Raw genomic sequence first — 15,906 nt, forward strand, 5'->3', positions numbered from 1 at the left:
TTGAACTATCCTTGTATCCTGGTTATATATCCCACTTGGTCATGGTGTATGATCCTTTTAATGTGCTATTGAATTGAGTTTGTTAGTATTTTGTTTAGGATCTTTGCATCTTTGTTCATCAGGAATATTGGCCTGTAGTTTTCTTTTGATGTGTTTTTTTTTTTCCTCTAGTTTTGGTATCAGAGCAATATTGGGCTCACAAAGACTTTGGAAGTGTTTCTTTCTCTTTAATTTTCTGGAAGATTTTGAGAAGGACTGGCTTTTATTCTTTAAATATTTGATTGAATTTGCCAGTGAAACCATCTGGTCCTAGGCTTTTCTTTGTTGGGAGGTTTTGATTACTGATTCAATCCCTTTACTAGTTAGAAGTCTGTTCAGCTTTTCTATTTCTTTATGATTCAGTCTTAGTGGATTGTATGTGCCAAGGATTTTATTCATTTCTTCTAGATTATCCAGTTTGTTGGTATGTAATTGTTCAGAGTAGTCTCTTACAATCGTTTGTGTTTCTGTGGCATCAGTTGTAATGCCCCTTCTTTCATTTTGATTTTGATTTCTTCTTTTGATTTTATTTAGTTGCATCTTCTTTCTTCTTTGTTATTCTAGCTGTAAATTTTGTTAACATTTATGAATTTTATTTAAAAATTTTTTAAATTACTATTATTTCTTTTCCTGTTCTAGTCTTTATTATATTCTACCTTCTGCTAACTTTGGGCTTTTTTTTTCTTTTTCTAGTTATTTGAGGTATTAATATAAAGTTAGGCTGTATATTTGAGTTATATCTTCTTGTCTAACATAGACATTTATATTGTAAGCTTTCCTCTTAGTACTTCTTTTTTTTGCATCCCATGTTTTAGTATGTTGTGTTTTTTTGTCTCAACGTATTTTCTAATTTTAATATTTTTCATTAGCCCACTGGTTGTTCAAAATGTGTTAATTTCAACATGTGTGAATTTTTCAGCTTTCCTTTTGATGCTGATTTCCAGTTTCATTCCATTGTATTTGAAAAAGATACTTTATGTAATTTCAATCTTCTTAAACTATGTAAGACTTGTTTTGGAACCTAACATGTGATCTATCTGGCAGAATGTTCCATGTCTTCTTGAGAAAAATGTAGTTCTTCTGCTGTTGGATGAAATGTTCTGTATTTTTTTTTTATATTTGGTTTATAATATTGTTAAAGTTCACTGTTTCTTTGTTGACTTTCTGTCTGATTGTTCTGTCCATTACTGAAAGTAGGGTATTGAAGTCTCCTGCTATTATTGTATTGCAGCCTATTACTCTTATCAGTTCTATCAATGTTTCCTTATAAATTTCTGTGGCCCTATGTTGGATGCACGCACACTTATTATTGTTACATCTTCCTGGTGGATTTACCCTTTTATCATTATGTAATGTTTTTCTTTGTCTTCTATGATAATAATTGACTTAAAGTCTATTTTATCTAGGTATAGTCATTCCATGCTCTAATTTGGTTAACATTTGTATCTTTTTTCATCTCTTTGCTTTCAGCCTATGTGTATCCTTAAATCGAAAGTAGATCTCTTTTTTAAAAAAACTATATCAAAATTAAAATAATTTAACCATCACCATTATAGTAATATGATATTCTTTATTAGACTATATATAACTTTACCAAGTTTTACATTTTAGCATCCTTTCATTTTAAGTTGAAGAACTCCCTTTAGCATTTCTTATAAGTCATATCTAGTGGTGATGAATTCCCTCAGCTATTGTTTGTTTTGGGAAAGTTGTTCCTTCATTTTTGATGGACGAGTTTGCCATGTAGAGTACTCTTGGTTGAGTTTCTTTTCTTTTTTCTTTCTTTCAGCTCTTTGAATGTATTATCCCACTGCCTTTTGGGATGTATGATATTTTTTGCAGAAAAATCCACTGATAGTCTTATAGAGGTTCACATGTACTTGACAAGTGGCTTTTAGCCTGATGCTTTCTCAATTCTCTCTGTTTTTGCTCTTGACAATGTCATTAGAATGTGCATGTTGATTAGATGTCAACTTGACTACAACAAGGAATATCTTGAGAGCTCGTAAAGCATTACCTTTGTGTGTGTCTGTAAGGGTGTTTTCAGAGTAGATGGTCATGCAAGTTGGTGTACTGAGTAGGGAAGATCTGCCTTCTATGTGGGTGAACACTACCCAATTGGATGGGGGCCTGAATATAATAAAACAGCAGAAGATAGGTGAATTCTTTCTCTCTCTCTCTCTTTTTTTCCTGGAGCTAGGACAACCTTTTCTCTTTCCCTTGGACATCGGAACTTGAGGCTCCCTGGTATTTGGAACCTGGCACTCAGCCCTGTAGGTTCTCAGGCTTTCAATATCAAACTAAGAATTACACCATCACCTTCCCTAGTTCTGAGACTTTTGGACTTGGACTGAACCATGCTACTGGCATTGCAGGGTGTCCAACTTGCCGATAGCCTATCCTAAGACTTCTCAGCCTCTTTAATTGAGTGAGCCAATACCACTATTAAATCTCATCTTCTATATACTGCCTTTTTAAAAAACACAAATTAAAGGTTTGCGGCAACCTGCTTTGAGCTAGTGTGTTGGCATCATTTTTCCAACAGCTTGTGTTCCCAGTGTGTCTCTGTGTCATGTTTTGGTAATTCTCACAATATTTCAATCTTATGATTATTATTGTATCTGTTAGAGTGATTTGTGATCAATGAACTTTGGTGTTACTGTTGTAATTGTTTTGGGGTGCCACAAATCATGCCCACATAAGAGTGCAAATTTACTAAATGTGGTGTGTGAACAACTGGGAGTCTGTCTTTTCATCTCCCTCCCTCTCCTCAAGCCTTCTTATGCTCTGAGATACAACAACATTGAAATTAGGCCAATTAATATCTCTACAATTGTCTCTAAGTTTTCAGGTGAAAAGAAGGGCTGCATGTCTCTCACTTTAAACCAAAAGTTAGAAATGATTAAGCTTAGTGAGGAAGGTATGTCAAAAGCCAAAATAGGCTGAAAGCTAGGCCTCTTTGTCAAACGGCCAGGTTGTGAATGCTAAGAAAAAGTTCTAGAAGGAAATTAAAAGTGCCATTCTCATAGCACATGAATGATAAGGAAGTGAAACAGTCTTATTGCTGAGCTGGAGAAAGGTTAAGTGGTCTAGATAGAAGACCAAATGACCTATGACCTTCCCTTAAGCCAAAGTCTAATCCTAAGCAAGGCCCTAACTCTTTTTAATTCTATGAAGGCTAAGAGAAGTAAGGAAGCTGCAGAAGAAAATTTGGAAGCTAGCAGAGGTTGGTTCATGAGGTTGAAGGAAAGAAGCCATTTGCATAACACAAATGTGTGAGGTGGCACAGCAAGTATTGATGTTGAAGCCACAGCAAGTTATCCAGAAGATCTAGCTAAGATCTTTGATGAAGGTGAATATACGAAACAACAGATGTTCAATGTAGATTAAACAGCCTTATATTGGAAGAAGACACCATTATTCATAGCTACAGAGAAGTCAATGCCCAGTCAAAGAACAGGCTAACACTCTTGTTAAGGGCTAATGCAACTGGTGACTTGAAGTTGAAGTCAATGCCCATTTACCATTTCAAAAATCCTAGGGCCCTTAAGAATTATGCAAAATCTACTCTCTCTGTGCTCTGGAAATGGAACAACAAAGACTGGGTAACAGCACATTTGTTTACAACATGATTTACTGAAGACTTTAAACCCACTATTGAGACCTACCACTCAGGAAAAAAGACTCATTTTCAAACATTACTGCTCATTGACAATGCACCTGGTCACCCAAGAGCTCTGACGGAGATGTATTATACAAGGAGTTGTTTTCATGCCTGCTAATACAGCATCCATTCTTCAGACCACGAATCAAGGAGCCATTTTGACATTCATGTTTTATTATCTAAGAAATACATTTACTAAGGCTATATCTATCATAGATAGTAATTCCCCTGATGGATCTGGGCCAAATACATTGAAAACCTTCTGGAAAGGATTCACTCTTCTAGATACCATTAAGAACATTTGTTATTTATGAAAGGAAGTCAAAATATCAACATTGACAGGAGTTTGGAAGAAGTTGATTATAACTTTTTTGGATGACTTTGAGTAGTTCAAAACTTCAGTGGAGGAATTAACTGCAGAGATGGTGGAAATAGCAAGAAAACTTAAATTAAAACTGGAACCTGAAAATGTGACTGAGTTGTTGCAATTTCATGATAAAACTTGAACAGAAGACGCATTGATTCCTATGGATGAGCAAAGAATGTGGTTTCCTGAAATGGACTCTACTCAGATCTTCTGGTGAAGATACTGAGAACAATGTCAAAATGACAACACAGGATTTTGATTATTACATGGACTTAGTTTATAAAGCAGCAGGAGTTTGAGAGGATTGACTCCAATTTTGAAAGACGTTCTGTAGATAAAAGGCTATCAAACAGCACTGCATGTTAAAGACACATCTGCCATACAAGGAAGAGTCCATTGATCCAGCAAACTTCACTTTTGTCTATTTTAAGAGATTGCCACAGCCACCCCAGCCTTCAGCAAGCACCACTTTGATCAGTCAGCAGTCACCAACATCAAGGCAAGACCCTTTTATCAGCAAAAAAGATGAAACCTTGTTTAAAGCTCAGATGATTGTTAGCATTTTTTAGTGATATTTTAAAATTAAGGTATGTTTATTATTTAATACATAATGCTATTATACATTTAGCAGACTACAGTTTAGTTTCTTATATGCACTGGGAAACCAAAACATTTGTATGACTAACTTTATGGCAATATTCACTTTATTGTGGTGGTTTGGAACTGATCTCTAAATATGTCTGAGGTATGGCTGTATTTCCTATTGGTTCTGTCTTTCTGGAGAAACTGGACTAATACAATTTGTGTGTATTACTTTAGTTTTATCTTTTTGGGGGCTTTCTGGGATTTCTGAATCTGAATGTTCATTTCCTTCCTCAGATTTGGGATGATTTTAGCCATTATTTCTTAGAATTAGTTTCCTAATTATTTCTCCCTTTTTACTTCTTCTGTAATTCCCATAATGCCTATCTTGGTCTGCTTGATGGAATCTGTAGGAAAAGCCTAAGTGTGTTTTTTACACTGTACTCTCCAGTAGAATACTTCTGACAACAGATGTGTGTGTGGCATTTTGCTTCAGATGCCAACCAGTCAGTTCTCTAGGGGATACCAATTGTTTGTCCTATAATTTATTTTTAAATTCTGTTTTCCTGGTGATAGTGTTGGATCACACAGCTCAAAGGCTCAGTCCAAGAAGACTGCCCCACACTTCAGATGCCAATAACAAGTCCCCGGTTGTGTCCTGTACTTCTGACTAACTGACTGTAAATCTGGATTCCCCTGATCATGTCCTTGGGTTTGATTAATATGCTAGAGCAGCTCACAGAGCTCAGGAAAACACTTCACTTCACTTATTTTTACCCATTTATGGTGAAGGAATTATACAAAGGATATAGGTGATCAGGCAAATGGAGAATATGCACAGAACGAGGCATGTGAGAAGGGGCATAAAGCTTCCGTGCCCTCTCTGGGTACACCATCCTTTACAATCCTCTATGTCTCCAGCTTTCTGGAAGCTCTCTAAACCCTGTGTTTTGGGTTTTTTATGGAGGCATCATCATAAAGCCATGATTGATGAAATCTTCGGCCATTGGTGATCAACTCAACCTTCAACCTTTCTCCCCTCCCTGAATGTTGCGGGGTGGGAGTAAGGCTGAAAGTCCCAACTCTTTAATCATGTTTTGGTCTTTCTGGTGGCCAGCCCCCATCCTAAGGCTATTCTAGGGGCCATGAACTGCCAGTCATCTTATTAGCATACAGAAGACATTCATCACTCCAGAGTGTTTACAGGTTTTAGGAGCTCTGTTCTAGGAAGTAAGAATGAAGATCATATATATATATATCTTATTATCAGTTACATTATCACAGTGTCTTATAAGACCCTTAAGTTTTCTTCACTTTTTTGTTTTTTCTTTTTTTGCTCTGAATTATTTTAAATGACCTGTCTTTATGTTTGCTCATTCTTCTGCTTATTCTAATGTGCCACTGAATTTCTCTATTGAATTTTTTAGTTTATTATATTCTTCAGCTTCAAGGTTTCTACCTGCTTCACTTTAAAATTTTCTCTTTGTTGAAATTCATACTTTGTGTATTGTTCTCCTGAGCATGTTGAACATTTTATTATCTATAAAGATATGACTGTTTGTTTTAAATTTTCTGTCAAGTAATTCATATATTTCCATTCGGGTTGGTTTTTGGAGTTTTATTTTATTCCTTTGTTTGGATCATGTTTGCCTGTTTCTTTATTTTTCTTGAGTCTTTGTATTGTTATCTAGGCAGCAGAAAAACCTCTACATCTCCCAGTCTCCACAGATTGATCGTGTGCTAGAGAAGACCTTCACCATTCAACCTGGCCAGTTTCTGTGCGTCTCTCAAACCTTCTTGGTAGTCTAAATCACTGCCTTTTTTTAAGTGGCTCCCAGGTGTCCAGAGTTTGTTAGGCCGTCTATCCTCCAAGAAAGGTGGGTAGAAGTAAATTCCTCTGGTAGCTCTTGGAGAAGTTGGAATGCCAGATCTATGATCCATCTCTTTTCCTTCCCCAAGAAGAATCTGGGCGCTGGTGTTTTTTACGTGCTCACTCTGTGTTGAGCTCGGGTAGCATCTGTGATGAGTTCTGCACACTTGTTCAAAGCACTGCTTTGTTCTTTATAGCCTTCAGTGGTCTAGTGTATACTGGGTCCTATCAGTGCTCTGAGACAGATGAGAGAAATCCAGTCCCTTGAGTAGCACCAGAAAAAGTTGGGATGGCAGACGTGGTTCAAGTGTTCTCAGGGAGAAGCTGGGAGCTAGGGTTTACTTCCCTTCCTTGCTGTGCACTGAGCTTTGGGGAGGAGCTGTGGCATGTCTTTATGCTAGTGAAAACTGTTACTTTTTTCTCTGTAGTCCTCAGGGGCCTAGTGTGCTAGTGTATGATGTGCTTTATCAGCTTTCCAAGACAGGAGAGATAGAAGACAGTCTCTCTGGTAGTATATGCAAAAGCTGAGATGCTAAGTGTATGGTCCAACTGCTTCACTCCAGAGGAAGAAGCTGTAAGCTGAGGACTCCCTCATGATTATATTATGCTGTGCTGGGGTTTTAGGGGTGGGAATTAGGGCTGGAGGGTGTCTTATTTTCCTACGAGTTCAGTGTGGCTGATTTCATACTCAACTGAGGTACAGAAGACTCTCAACTAGTTTTAGAATTTCTCACAAAGAAGATTGATCCATTTGTTGTTGAATTGTTATGTCCTTGAGGGGGAGTAAGAGTCCAGGGCTTCCTTTTTCACTATCTTGCTGACATCACTCTTAGGGAAACAGATTTTCAATAGAGTCATATGCAGTCCCTCATTCATTTCTTCACCTACTACTTACTGTACTATCCACTCCAATCTAGCCTCTTTCTCAACTGAAAAAAAGTTCTTTCTTTTGCTGAATCCCATGGAAAGCTTTCAGTCCTCATCTCAACCTCTCAGCAACTTTTGGCCCTGTTAGCCAACTCTTTCATGAAATATTCTTTTTTTTCCTTGAGTTCTGTTGGTACCACACACTGCTGGATTTATCCCTTCTTCCTGGGCTATTTATTCTTTGAATTATTGGCTTATCTTTTCCTATCTGCTTATTAAATGTTGCAATTCCTCACATTTCAATTCCATGTCTTTTTTTTTTTAACCATAAACTCTCTTTTCAAACAAGTTATTTTTCTGATAATTAAAATCATCTGAAGAGCTTTTAAAAACCCTGATGCCTGGGCCACATCCAAAACTAATTAAATCTAGATATGGGTGATGGGATGAGGTATCAGTAGTTTCTAGAATTCCTCAGCTGAATCCAATCTATTTCCAACCTTAAGAATCCATAAAGAAATTTATCTAAACTCACAGCTTTAAATACCATTTTTTTATATCAGAATAAAGATCATGTATGTTTGATTCTCAAGTGCATAACCTGTACATAGCAAGTGCATGGCACATAGGAAATTCTCTGAAACTGTTAAATGAATTAAGGAATGACTAAAGTGAGAGAGAAATTTAGCATATTGGTGGTTGCATAACTGGTAAAGCTCCTTAAGGAAACTTAGTATTTAGTCGATGTTGTAGGTTGAATTCTCTTAGAGACAGAGACATTGAGATGAAAATTTGCATGAAAAAAGGGATTACTTTTGGGAACATGTCTTAAGAGGGAGTAAAGCAGCCTTAAACACAGGAACAGTGGGGTTGCAACTGAGTGATCAGTCCATGCCATTGGGAACTCTGAAGATGGGATGGCCCTTCAGGGTTGTCTTAATTAGTAGAAAGGGACCCAGCCACCTTCATATACCCCTATCAAAGTCACTGGGTATGGGCTGCCTCTAGGACAAGACACCTTACTTCAGCCAAATGCTATTCCAGAAGACACTCAGCTCTGAACTGTAGGCAGCCAACGTTCCCAGGAGCAAGCTCATTCCTGGAGGGGTGACCTTGATGGTGGGGCACTGCAGCATCCACCATAGGTAGAATCAGATTGTCAACTGAATGAGCTCTGAGACCTCACCTAATTTAACCTTTGGTTTAAAGGTGAGTATACTGAAGCTCACAGAGGGTAAGTGCTTGGCCCAATATCATGTGGGAAGCTTACAGTCCATCTGAGGGTTAGAACACTAGTCTCTTGACTCTCAGAGAAGTGTTTTTCAATTATACCCACACTTTACTCAAATTTAGTGTGTGTGTATATGTCTGTGTGTGTAATTTTTCATATAGATATTTTCGTTGGGCCAGGAGGGAAATATTTTAAGTTTTTGCTGTATGTGGAAAATTGAGAAAAGCTAAGTATCATTGCAGTTGGTTGCAGAGTTAGAAGTCGTAACTATGGATTTGTACTTGCTGGGCCAGGATGTAATTCTATTCTGTACAGTATGGAAAGTAATGGCACAGTAAATATTGTGTTTGGATTGAGGTTTAACTCTTTATGTCAAAGAGGTTTGGAGATCATTAGCAAACCCATTAGAATTAGTGAGAATGTATAATGTTTTACAGTTGAGCAATATACGGTATAAGTAGAAGATACTTCTACATGGTTTTCATAGAATGAGTAATCTCACATGAGATATGAAGTTAAAAGTGACCAACAGATAGCCTTCAATGAGATTTGCAAATTGCTGGTATTAAAAATCTAGCATCTCTCCAAATAGTTGCTTCTACTTTATGCAAAATATTTTTTCTTTGAGCCATGGATGATGTAATTGTATAATTGGAGCTAGAGAAGATTTGAAAATGTTTCCACAGGCTACAACAGTTCCTGAAACCCAGGTGAGGGGATAAATAACATGAATGTTGTGGAACACTCTTCTTAATTATGACTCTTGGCCCATAATAACATGACAGACTTTGCCACACACATACACACACTCATAAACACATTCTTTTCAAATAAGTTTAAACTAAACTAATCATGTAAAAGGTATCACTCACTGTCTGCATTCATAAAACTGTTCACAGTTTAATCTGTGAAAACAGAATGGAAAATAAATCCAGAAGCTGTCAAGAGAGGTGATAGTAAATTATAGGATAAGTAGGAAAATACAAAAATAAAAAATACTCCACAATAATTACACAGTTATGTGGATTCATGAATAACCACCAATTTAACTTATTAGCTGAATACATGAAGTATTTGTCTGTCTTTGTATGTCTATTTATCTGATTATCTAAAAATTATTGCATACAGATGGAAATGTAATGCTGAACTTTTAATACATTTATATTTACAGACCAGTAGCAGTGTTTTTTTCATAAGCCCCAGCCTTAACACGTGATCAAGGTTTCACTTCCATGTCATTATTATATACATAGTTTGCTTCCAGTTAAGGCTGTGGATTTTGGAAGGAGAGAGTGCAATTGGCTCTCCTGACTCAGTGTCTTTCCTGGTTTCTCTCTCTCTCTTTTTTTTTCTCAAATAAACATTTTATTTTAGGATAGCTTTATAGAGTTATAGAAAAATTTCCAAGGTAGTACAGAGAGTTCCCAAATACCCTGCACCTAATTTTCTCTATTTTTATTTTTCTTTAGTATGGTGCTTTTATTTATTTATTTTTTACAATTAAAGAGCTAATATTAATAGAATATTAATAAGTCAAGTCCATTCTTTATTCAGACCTCTTTGGTCTTTACCTTAAGTCGTTTTCTGTCACAGGATCCCTTCCAGGATACTATGTTACATAGTTGTCATGCCTTCTTATGCTTCTCTTGGCCGTGACAGTCACTCACACATTACTTACTTTTGATGACTGTGAGAGTTTAGTAAAGTATCTGTCAAATATTTTGTGGATGTCCTTCAGATGGGATTTATCGGATGTGTTTCCCATGACTAGACTAGGTTATGTGGTTTTTGAGAGGAAGACCCACGGGTTAAAATGTGATTCTCATCACATCATATCAAGGGTCCATATTATCAACATGACTTATCACGGTTGAGGTTAACTTGATCACCTGCTGAGGAGAGTGCCCGTGGAGTTTCTCTGCCATAAAGTTACTCTTTCCGCACCCCCCTTTGCAGACTGAACTCTTTGGAAGGGAGTCACTATGCACAGCTCACACTAAGGAGTGGGGAGTTATTTTCCACCAATTAGAAAGCAGAAGATCTACACCAATTATTTGGAATTCTTCATGAGTGATTTGTCTGTATTTCCCCATTTATTCAATTCTTATTTTTATCTGTATGGACACTGGAATTTTTATTTTGTACTATAATACAATACTACTTTATTTTGTTGCTCAAATCATTGCAGCTTTGGCCATTGGGAACCCTCTCAGTTTGTTCCGGTGTCCTTCCATTGACATATTTCCATTATGGTGTTTTTTTTTTTTTTTCCTGAACATTTCTTTAATTTCTGTTACTGTAAGATACCTGCTCTTTAAAAAAAAATTGTCGTCTCATTTCACTTTATATGAGGTTACCAGCTTTAAAATAATGACTAATAACATCACGGTTGCCACTATTTATAGTTATATTGTTTTCTTTGATATAATTCCTTTCTGAGTCCTTTTAGTGTAGTATTCAGAAAGGGAATCTTCCATCTAAAACCTCCACCAACAATAATACCTTATGTTTTCTTGTATCTTGCTGTGTCTGAAAAGCAGAATTAACAGTAATCAAAACATCCCACAGAGTCAGAATTGCTTGCTGTAGAAGGGAGGATGATTGATCTGTTTCCATGAAGAATTTCTTAACTTGTGGTCTACTCGTCCAGGAACCCTCAGAAACACAAATTTTGTATACCCTTTTTGGGAAAGTGTAGAGTTTTTATCAGATTTTCAGAGACATCTGTTATCTAACAAAGAGGCAAAGAATCACTGCCTTAGAGAATGAGAAATGATACAACCAACACATATTACATCCTCATTCTACCCTTGTGTCTGTGGCTTTGTATTTGTTTAAGTTCATGTCCAGCTGAAAGCTGCGCAGCCCCACACTTACTACATTCAGGTCTGAGATGGCCTCTGACAATTGTCATTGCATTTATTGCTCTATGGAGAAATAAAACAATTCCTTTAGACTCAGATTTCTAGTTTTAGCAAGAAGATTAATACAATATACTCATCCACACCTGCTTTGAAATGAAACTGTGCACTGTGGTCACTGAAGGGTCATGTAAAAAAAAAGAATGTTCTACAGTTAATAGAAAACTGAGCTTCCTCCTTTGGAAATAAATTTCTGGATTTTTCCTTTAGTGCTGGAAAATATTACATCATACAGCTATATAGTCTGACACATTCCTTGCATAACTTTACATATTAGTAATGACATTGGTTCAAGTTTAAGCAAGTGAACAAATGACGACTGGTTGTAAAAGGCTTTTGATATAAAACTCTATTTTCTCTAGTCATTTGATCACTTTGCCCAAGTAGAATAAGTTATTTTCTTAAATTAATGTTATATTTCCAAGAAATAAATCCTGCTTTTTAATATATTGGAATTGTTGATAGATTTCTTAAAATAAAACAAAATAGCATAGTCAAATGCATAAAACATTGGACTGAGATTCAGAATATGAAAACTTTAATAACAAAGCAGGCATTAAGTGTGTGATCTAATTTAAATCATTTAACTCTCCTTTTTCATGTTTATTTTGTGTTAAGTAATACTAACTTACTTTCTAAATTATAAGGAGATATATAGTAACATACAGACAAAGGAAAATATGTTACATGCAAATTGTTTTAACTCTTTAAAACAAAGTGACTGTATCCATTTAATCTCTATATTTTAGTCTGTAGAGATAATTTTAATGTTATTTTAGTATTGATAAGCTAAAAAATATGATTTTAACTTTTTTTAGGTGGGAAAAACCCTAAGTTCATGCATGTGAATATAAACGACATGGAATTTTATTTAAATTTTAAAACATCTCTGTATTTCTAATACAAATAAATGTGAATTGTTGATTAAACATTTATGCCAAGTTACCTGCAGCTGAGACATGAAAATATATATTGACACAAATAAGAATAGAAGAAAAGGGGCCATATGATATTTGGTATATTCCCTGGGTTGTTTTTTGTTGTTGTTTGTTTGCTTGTTTGATTTTCAAAAGATTTTTGTCAAACAATGTTGAGTTTTTGTTGCTAACGAACAAAAATTTGTTTTTAACAGTGGAGAGTTGAAAAACATTTGGAGATGGTAGAAGAGTGAACTGATAGAAAGAGCCAATTTATATTTTCAGTACTAATGATTTTTAACAATGCTTAGTAAGATGAATAGAACTCAAGGTAAAATACATATGCCCTAAAGCAATATGGGTATGGATGGTAATAAGAAGATAGATAATATTTCACTTACACTATGGCAGGCTTACCATGGAGCAGGTTTCATTCTTGGCTCTACCACCTTAGAAAAATCTCTTAACCCTGCTGTCTTAGTTTCTTCATACACCATGTACTCTACAGGTTCATTTACTTACCTCTTACTCTTCTACCAATGTTTTTCTACCATTCTCTCCCTCAAAATAACAGCTTTCTGTGTGGCTAATATCTCTTCTGTTTAATCACGTGAACATGACTATCAAATGAAAGAATGTGATGGACATAATGGTTGATTCTCCAATATTCATTCCGCACCAGACTATTGATCTGAGCCAATCATGAATGTTTCTTCCTCCTTGCTAGTAGTTCAGCAATGGTCAATGCTGGGAAGATTCTGAGGGTGGGGGAAGTCATTACTCCTAAGAGAGTGCCACAGGACAAAATGTTCTTCTTCCTCTGGAAATAACAAGTGGAACTGCTTACCCCTTACAGCACAGGCAACATGAGGCTGAAATATACCTAGAAGAGATGGCAGATTGGAAGTACTTGAACCAATGTGTATTTAATACTATAAAAACAGTAGGGAACTACAGATATATAGAAGCCATGAATCCCTCAATAATCATACTGTTTTCATTTTGTCTAGTTGGTAATATACCCATAGATAAGAAAAGAAAAGCTACAAAATCATTGCCAAACAATATATTTATTAGTTCATGTTTATTAGAGTAAGGTTGCATGGTTGATGCAAGATTTTACAAAGAAGATGAGGTTTAAAAGGACAGGTTTGGTTTAGATTAGTACCATAAAGAATGGAAGTTACAATATTCCAGGAAGAGAGACTGATTCTGTGGAAGAAGGACAAAATTTGGTAGTGAGATAAAGGGCTAAAAATGAGTTTGACTGACACAGCCTACAGCTAGAAGCAGAAAAATCAGCTGGAAAGTTCTAAACTACAAAATTTAGTATTAATTGTCTTCATGTTGTCTTTTCATTGTTTAGAAGGAATGTACTTGTAAAAGATTTTCTATGAAGAGACACAATAATAGCAGTCCTGAATTGATCCAATACAAGTGTATTTTGTAATCAATCAATTCTTTTTCTTCCTTTGAATGAGAAAACTTGTAGATAGGTTTGAACGCTAATTTGCATCCTAATATCCAATTTTCCCACGTGTGCTCATTCTCTTCAGAGTTTTCCATCTTTTGTTAAAGGATGACAACTGGCTGTAAGGAAGTTATAGTTTTACCTGCAATTAATTGGAAAATCTAATTACCAGCCCTCAAGTTTATGAAGCTGTGATATTGGAGCCAATAAAGCCACAAGAAGCAATTTTTAAAAATCCGTATGATCTCTGCACTTTTGGGAGGTCTAACTGATTGATTTTCATTTTTTAAAATGCTTTGCACTCTGACTGAATTTCTATTTGAAAGGGTTGTCTATATCAATTCATAGTATTATTAAATTATGTCATACATTTTTTTCTGTTATATCTCACCTACAATGGTTGCCTCTTATCGGCAGATTGTATGAAAATAAACTCAGAAATGCCTAATAGATAAAGAGTTTTGATTTCAATACAAAGCCAAGCCTGTTGCATCTAAGTTTCCTTCATATAAATTAATATAATTTATGAAACTGAGACTTTTTACCATATCAATACAGAAAAGGCTGTGCTAGGTGCTTCAAGTAGAGTTTTGCTCTTCCTTGTGATTGTCATGGATTTTGTGTGTGTGTGTAGGTAATGGGAAAAATTATTATGCATAAGACTTTATGAGGGGTAAAATAAACCAAACTCAAACAAAAACAACAAAACATTTTCCTTGGCTTCCAAGAAAGTGCCTTTCTAAAAAAGGGCTCTTAAGCAACCACCAATTTTGTCACTTATCATTATTCAAAGTTAATTAAAATAGCAAAACAATGCAGATTTTCCTCTTCTTAATAAAGAGTTCATGACAAATATATACAGAAAAGCAATAGGTAGTTATCTCTTATAGTATAGAGTATTTTACTTGTTTCATTTATCTGATAATAGTGAAAAGTATTTTACCAATTCCCTTCTGCCTCCCAAGCTGCCATATTTTACTGAGTGAGGAAAATGTTCACTGTATTTCTTGGGGAATATCATTTTATGAACATCAGCATGATTGTCTTATGAATTCTTAGACCATCTCTCTGGTCAGATTGCTTTTGTGTTGGCAGGCTAATATTACACATTGTTCAAAAAATGTTCTTTGCTGTTTTTTTCTCATTGTGAGCACTCCCTTTGTACTTGCCTAGGTTTCAATGGCAGGTTGCTTCAGAACAAGTAACCTGTCTGCTTAATTTTACTTTATAGAAAGTAACATGGAGTATTTAGAGCAATGTTTCATACATTTAGTAAAGTTAATTGTTAAAATATATATATTTTTAATAACAATATCTTTTGGGTTTTTAACAATATTTACTAGTCTCTATTTCTATTTGAAAACCACAATGAGATACCATCTCACACCAGTTAGAATGGCAATCATTAAAAAGTCAGGAAACAACAGGTGCTGGAGAGGATGTGGAGAAATAGGAACACTTTTACACTGTTGGTGGGACTGTAAACTAGTTCAACCCTTGTGGAAGTCAGTGTGGCGATTCCTCAGGGATCTAGAACTAGAAATACCATTTGACCCAGCCATCCCATTACTGGGTATATACACAAAGAACTATAAATCATGCTGCTATAAAGACACATGCACACATATGTGTATTGCAGCACTATTCACAATAGCAAAGACTTGGAACCAACCCAAATGTCGAACAATGATAGACTGGATTAAGAAAATGTGGCACATATACACCATGGAATGCTATGCAGCCATAAAAAATGGTGAGTTCATGTCCTTTGTAGGGACATGGATGAAATTGGAAATCATCATTCTCAGTAAACTATCACAAGAACAAAAAACCAAACGCTGCATATTCTCACTCATAGGTGGGAATTGAACAATGAGAACACATGGACACAGGAAGGGGAACATCACACTCTGGGGACTGTTGTGGGGTTGGGGGAGGGGGGTGGGATAGCTTTAGGAGATATACCTAATGCTCAAT

The 15,906-nt window shown here is 35.7% G+C and overlaps 1 protein-coding gene across 7 annotated transcripts in view; it reads left to right on the top strand.

Annotated features, from left to right (window-relative positions):
- Nucleotides 1-15,906, top strand: part of GLRB (glycine receptor beta) — a 96,071-nt gene that overhangs the window by 28,260 nt on the left and 51,905 nt on the right. The window contains exon 2 of one of the 7 annotated variants that reach the window (XM_034959318.3): nt 6,381-6,529. The exons of the other annotated variants lie outside the window; for them this stretch is intronic. The gene's annotated coding sequence lies outside the window, so the exon portion shown is untranslated. The remainder of the gene's footprint in view (nt 1-6,380; nt 6,530-15,906) is intronic. 7 annotated transcript variants of the gene reach the window in all.

The sequence above is a fragment of the Pan paniscus genome, chromosome 3, assembly GCF_029289425.2.
Source record: "Pan paniscus chromosome 3, NHGRI_mPanPan1-v2.0_pri, whole genome shotgun sequence".
NCBI classification, from domain to species: domain Eukaryota; kingdom Metazoa; phylum Chordata; class Mammalia; order Primates; family Hominidae; genus Pan; species Pan paniscus.